The sequence below is a fragment of the Lemur catta genome, chromosome 17, assembly GCF_020740605.2.
Source record: "Lemur catta isolate mLemCat1 chromosome 17, mLemCat1.pri, whole genome shotgun sequence".
NCBI lineage: Eukaryota > Metazoa > Chordata > Mammalia > Primates > Lemuridae > Lemur > Lemur catta.
The window spans coordinates 24626253-24633042 of NC_059144.1; positions in this window are offsets into that span (position 1 = coordinate 24626253).

Below are 6790 nucleotides of genomic sequence, written 5' to 3' on the forward strand. Positions count from 1 at the left end.
GATCTGTTTTAGCCAGCCCTTACAGGGTGATTTCTGATGCACATTCAAGTTTGAGAACCACTAGGCTATACCAGCCCCTGCCTTTGAGAGACCCCTTAAATACATCTTTAGTAAACAATATGACCAGCCAAATGAGAACCCTACCAAGATTCTGCCTCCAACAGAGATGCCAGTGGTGGGTTGTGGGGCATTGAAATCACCCCCGAGTTAGGGACAGCCCCTAAAACACCCGGACTTCCCATATGACTCAGTCACCCTTGACATTAGTGAAGAGTTTCCTCCGTTCTCTTGGATTAGAGAGTTCTTCAGTTTTCTCATCCTGCTGTATGACACAGGGGAGGTTTGAGACTTAATAGGGTACTGTGGGCTGGGCGTCAGAGGGAGGGGCTTCTTCCCCTCATACCTGGGTAAGTTCAATTCAATCAACAGTTCTTTGAGATGCTCACTATGTATACAGCAACCGCAATTTCAAAGCTTCTGTCCCCTTGTCTTTTTGGGAACCCTTGTACTGGTTAGAGCTTTTGCACAGGTTTTTGGTTTGGAAGTAATGGTCCCTGTAATTGTGTACAAGGAATGGTGCCTGGGTAGGAGGGATGCCATGAGTTAAGAGACTTGGCCTCTCATCCTCAAGGGACTTGAAATCAAGTTTAAGAAACTCTTGAGCGACATCCAGGAAATCGTAAATCTATGTAGACAGGCTGTGCGTGATACAGGAGGAGGACAGGACGCTGGGGTTGCAGCACTCAGGGAAGAGAGGCAGTGAGTCCTCAGGGTGGCTGAGCCCCACCCCCGAGGCTGGGTCAGAGTTGGGGAGTCTCAGGGCCACAGGGCAGGCATTTGGGCCACACTGTCCCGTCATGTGGCCTTTGTGTAGCGGGAGATCAAGAAGCTGCCTCTGGCCTCTTTGGAGAGACCCGTTTACCTACTGTTGACTAAATAAAGGCTTAGAGAGGCTTATGGAATAAGGCAGCTTTCACTTCAAAGGGCTCTTACAAAACAGCTTGGTGATGAGTTAAGTACAAATGAATCAGAAACAGATGGACTCAATTTCCTAGAAAATACCCCTGGGCTTCAACAAGAAGAGGGAAAGTGCTTAGCCAAAGGCATTGTGGGTTTTTGCTGATCCTAAAATATGCTCGTCGATTTTGCCTGAGATGAGCTGAGATGTTGGGAATACGTCAGGCTCCCAATCAGGAGGAACTCCAGGCTGGGGTTCTGCCAGCGCCTCAGCTGATCCCAGCTGCTCTCCAGCTCTCACCGGTGGCCCTGAAGGAGACCCACTGACTCCAAACCGCTCTGGGTTTGCAAGGCCTGCCCATGAGGTGCTGGCAAGACCTTCCTCTTTCTTGTGTTGGTTCCTAACTGTAAAACACAGGAATTAATTTAGATGATCTCTAAAGGCCTTTTCAGCACTGGTGTTCTGCGAGTAATAATAACAATAATAGTTGCCAACAATTGCTGAGTGATTCCTTATGCTGGGCACTGCGTTAGGTGCTTTATATACATTCGCTTATTTTACTGCTTTTAGCCAACCGTGAGTTAGAACGATAATTATCTCCATTGTACAGATGAGAAACTGAGGCTCAGAGAGGTTAAATAGCTTGCCTAAAGGCCCACAAAGGGTGTATGGTAGAGTCTGGATTTTAACCAAGTGGTAAGGTATCTTGATACCTTCTAGCTGGTCAACTCCTGGATTTTCACTCCTATGGTGACCTTCTAGTCCTAGAGTTGGTACTAAATAGTCTCCTCCTAGGGCCTTGCCTGATGCCCTCCATCCAGTACAAAATCTTTCGGACCTGGTCAAAATAACCTTCTGGAAACACAACTTGGCCTTTCTTACCCCCTGCTGCCGACCCCTGCCTCCCTTGCAGGGAGCAGGAGGAGCACACCACAGCGGTGGCCAGGGTGAGTGTTGGGCAAGAGGAGAGAAGGCCAGGGGGACAGTCAGGGGCCAGAGCCTCCCAAGTGGTCCTTCAGGTCCTAAAAGGAGTCACGGCCAGGTGTGTGGCAGGTGAGTGGCAGGAGCACCCATGCCCTGCCGTCTGGCCCTGCTCTCCTCCTACCTGCGCCCGGCTGGGGGGATCTGAAGGCCTCGGGGCAGGGCAGGCATGTGTCCAGCACATCCCATAGCAAGTGCCCAGTCAGTGTTCACCAGTGGGGCTGGTGAGAGCAATTGGATGGTCTTGACCCTAAACATCCACCTCTCATAAGATGATTCAGGTCCTCTGACTTGGTCACTGGAATAGTCTAGAAAGCACACATCTGGGCCAGTGGTTTTTAATTCTAGCTGCACAATAGAAGCACTTGTGGAATGTTTGGAAAATGCCACTGTGGGGTCCCCAGCTCAGGCCTTTTCAGTGAGGGTCTCTGGTCGCACATGGGCCTGGGGTCAGTGTTTGCAGAAGCTCCTCAGGGAGTTCCCCTGCATGGCCAGGGTCTGGAATCACTGACCTAGGCCAGCAGTTCTCAGTCTTTGGAATCCCCTGGGAGCTCACCTTGCCCCAGCCCTGACCCATAAAATCAAAATGGGACGGGCTGGGGAGTGCCAGAGTGTCTGTGTTTTTAACAGGCTTCATGGGTGATTCTAATGTTACAAGTACATGTTGAGAACCCTTGATCCTATACTTTGAATATACTGTCCTGGGCTTCTAATGGAGGCCTGAGTCCTGGTAGGTGCTTGGTAAATGCTCATTAGAGATAGATCAGAAGTGTGAAACCCTTCTCATGAAGCAGCAAGTGTTTGAGGACCTCTGCCACTCTTGGGGTCACAGAGGAAAACAGAAATGATGGCAAACTGGCTGGGCACAGTGGCTCATGCCTGTAATCCCCAGCATTTTGGGAGGCCAAGGCAGAAGGATCACTTGGGGCCAGGAGTTCGAGATCAGCCTGGGCAACTGGGCAACATAGTGAGACCTCGTCTCCAAATATATATATATATGTACACATTAGCAGAGTATGGTGGGACACACCTGTAGTCCCAGCTATTCAGGAGGCTGAGTCCAGAGGATCACTTGAGCCCATGAATTAGAGGTTATAGGGAGCTATGATCGGCTGGGTGATAGAACAAGACCCCATCTCTAAAAAAAAAAAGTGCAAGCGAGAGAGAGATGATGGCAGTTTGTGGAGTATTCTGCAGAATGCTCCCATCCACCATCAACAAGGCTCTGCTCTCAGGGGACTTACCTAGGCAGGTGAGGTAGAACAGCCCTGCACCTGGGCTCCAAACTCCCAGCTCCACACTCATTTCCCAGTGCTCTTCTAAGCCTTTCTCGTGAACATCGGATAAGAATAGATAAATGAACAAGACATGTTCCGATCATTTAACTGGTTAACTTGGCGGTATGGTCAGAGGAGAGAGGGGCTTGAGTGCCAGCCGAAGAGGAGCTGATTGCTTACAATGAGACGTCATTTAGTGATTCATTTAACAAATATTTAGTGAGTGTCTACTTTGTGCTAGGCATTGTGCTAGGTCTTGGGGGACATCAGGGCAACCAAAACCAACCTCATGGGCTGACTCTGCCTGGGGAGACAGACAGTAGATGGGTAGAGAAGTACATAAGGAGTTAGGAGGGAGCTGTCTTCATGCAGGGACAGGGAATAATGTGTATGTGTTGGGGTGTGGTTGCTTATAGGGGTCAGGGAAGGTCACTCTGAGGAGCTGACAGGGGACCTAGTCCTGCAGGGTGACGAAGAGCCTGATACATAATGAGTAGAAGATAGGAAACATGGTATGTGCAAAGGCCCTGAGGCACATGCGTGCTCTGTGTTTGAGAAGCAAGGCCAGAGCAGCCGGAGAAGGAGATCAAGGGAGAGTGAATGAGGGTGGAGGTCCACGGGGTTGTGATTAGGATTAACTTCAGCAAGAGTGTAACCTGTATTTTATCTGCCAGGTAAGAGAGTGCATCAGAGTTTGGGTGATAGGAAGTAAGAAGAACAACATGGAATGTCATCTAGGTTTCAGGGACATGGCTTTAAGGTTTGAACTTATGTGTGACCTGGGACAAGTCACTGCTCCTCTGTGGACCTCAGTTTCCTTTTGTAGTAGGATTAGCCCAATTATCTATGTCTAGCTATGTCGAGCGAGGCGTCCTGGGAGCCTCTAGCTATCCACACATAAACTGAAGATAAAGAAGTGCCCACTGTGCGTGTGGCCAGGGCAGTGAGAGCCTTTTGGAAGCCACATCGCTGACATTTGTTTATAATTGAGTGAAGCCATTGCTCTTCTTGACTCTGCTGTTGTCCCCAGGGCAGGCAACCAGTAAATACTGATTTACTGAGGCTGAGCTGGCCTTATTTCACATCAGTCTCATTCTTCTTCATCCTAGGAGAAAGAGAAAGAGGTCTGTTCTGTAAAGTGGCTGGGGGGAGGCAGCAGGGAGGTGGCAGAGCCAGCGTGGCTGCGCGGCTGGGGACAGTGGCTGGGTGAGGCCGGGTGCTGGGTGCTGGGCAGGTGTCATTTTTTATGAATGATTTCCTGCCAGGTAGAGAAGCTGACTCAGCCTGCTGCCTCCCATGGGCTGGTGCGGGCCTACTTTTCCGGAGCCGAGTACTAATCTGCCTGGGGCAGCTGGCGGGAGGGAAGGAAGGGCCCCCAGCTTTGAGGGGAGGGCAACTGTGCATCTTGGCAGTTTTTCTCCCCCAGAGCTTTTCTTAGCTTGTCCGGGGTGGGCTGTGGGGGAGGAGGCAGGACCCACCCAGCCTCTCCCCTCCCCCTCCCCCTTTCCCTTCTCCCCCTCCTCCTCGGAGGCCTGCTGTCAGCAGCTTTCAGCTCCACTGCCTGCCTCACGCCTGCCTGCGCTGCCTCCAGCAGATGTGTCTATGGGAGAGTGAAGGCTGCTCCCCAAGAACTCTTCCACCCAGCAGGCCTCTGCAGTCAGTCCTGGAACCCAGGAAGCTCCTGCGGGGTGGGCAAGGACTGAGCTCTTGGGAGACCCCGAGGCAGAGATGGGGAGGGATTCTGCCTTTTCCAGCCGTGCACCAGCCCCAGGACCCCTCTCCCTAGACAGTTCCAGCGCTGGCTTTGTCATCTCCTTGGGGCCAGAAAATCATTCCAGAGAGATGCCCTTCTGTGCTTATGGCCAGCCTGGGAGAGTTTTCAGGCCTATCTCAAAGACCAGGCAGAAGACATGTGTCCCTGAGCTTGCATGTATGTGCCATCAGGGAGGGAAGGAGGGAAGGGAATTTGTGGAATGTCTAACCACCTATTAGGCTTTAGGAATGCCTGTCATCAGCCTGTACAGAGCTCTCTAGCCTGTATTTCATTGAATGCTTACATTAAGAGACAGTTATTGGCTGGGTGCGGGTGGCTCACGCCTGTAATCCTAGCACTCTGGGAGGCTGAGGTGGGCGGATCGTTTGAGCTCAGGAGTTCGAGACCAGCCTGAACAAGAGCGAGACCCCATCTCTACTGAAAAAAAAAACAGAAAGAAATGAGATGGACAACTAAAACTATATAGAAAAAATTAGCTTGGCATGGTGGCACATGCCTGTGGTCTCAGCTACTCGGAAGGCTGAGGCAGGATTGCTTGAGCCCAGGATTTGAGGTTGCTGTGAGCTAGGCCGACACCATAGCACTCTAGCCTGAGCAACAGAATGAGACCCTGTCTCAAAAAAAAAAAAAAAAAGAGGCAGTTATTATTTTCCCATTTTACAGAATAGGACACAGGCTCAGAGAGGGAAATTCATTTGCCCAAAGTCACACAGCAACTAAGTGGGGGAGTCTGGCTTCAAATCAAGTCTGCCCAGTCCCAAAGCCATTCCTTACACTTCATTCCTTGCCTGTTGGAGGGAAAGCCCCTGGGAAGAAGGTGAATTTGGAGGTAGATGCTCTCTTGTTGGGCACCAGAAGAGAAGTGGTGGATGGGGAGTCAGGGGCTTAGGTCTAACCTGCAACACAACCGGGGGTAGCCTGCATTCTCTCTCTGCCCCCATCTATACCACAGACGTCTTGGGCCAGGTGCGTTTGAGATCCCTGCTAGTGCCGTGCTGTTCTTTCCTCCTCAAATGACCTCCCTGAGACCCAGATGCTGGCTTGCTTGGAAAATCTCCACCTGCCAGAGCACCTTGCAGTGCATCTGTCATGCGCCCCCTGAGGCTCGCTCAGCTCAGAAAGGGAAAGTCACCGCTGGTAAACTGTGCTGAGCCCTAATCCCAGCTTTGCCTGCCTGGGTCTGTGTGAACTTGAGCACATCCCTGGTCTGCCTAGGCCTCAGAGGACAGGGGCTGCGACCCTGTCCTGCCTCCGTCTCAGGGCTCAGGAGAGAAGATGGAAGTCAAAGGGCTCTGGGACAGGCATATGGAAGGAGGAGCTTTCCGTTTCCTCCCTCTCCAGTGCTGATTGGGCTGGGCCTGCTGTAACTGTCAACACTTGGAAGCAGTTTGCAGGTGGCCACAGGCAGTAGGAGCAGGGGGAGGAGGCAGCCTCTGGAGGGCCTAGAAAATCTAGTCGCTGGATTTCGAGCAACGGGGTCCAGGCCTTCTTCTACCGTCTTGTCTGCAGGCCAAGTCAAGCCTGCTCCTTCATCCTGGTCTTTGTACCAAGTCTCTGAGAAGAGCCCCTACCCTGCCAGCCAGGAGAGGGTAGAAAACAGCAAGTGAGGCTGGCAATGCTGGAAATAAGACCCGAGGTCCTTATGTGACAGCAGTTTGAACAAGTTGGCAAGTTTAAACACACCAGCTGCCTGGGAGCCCCTCTCAGTGCTACCTAGGAGGGATCTTGCTGGAACCAGTGTGCTGGTTCCTCCTTGCAGCCCTGTCCTTGTTGCCTGTGGGCACACGGGCAAGCTGCTGC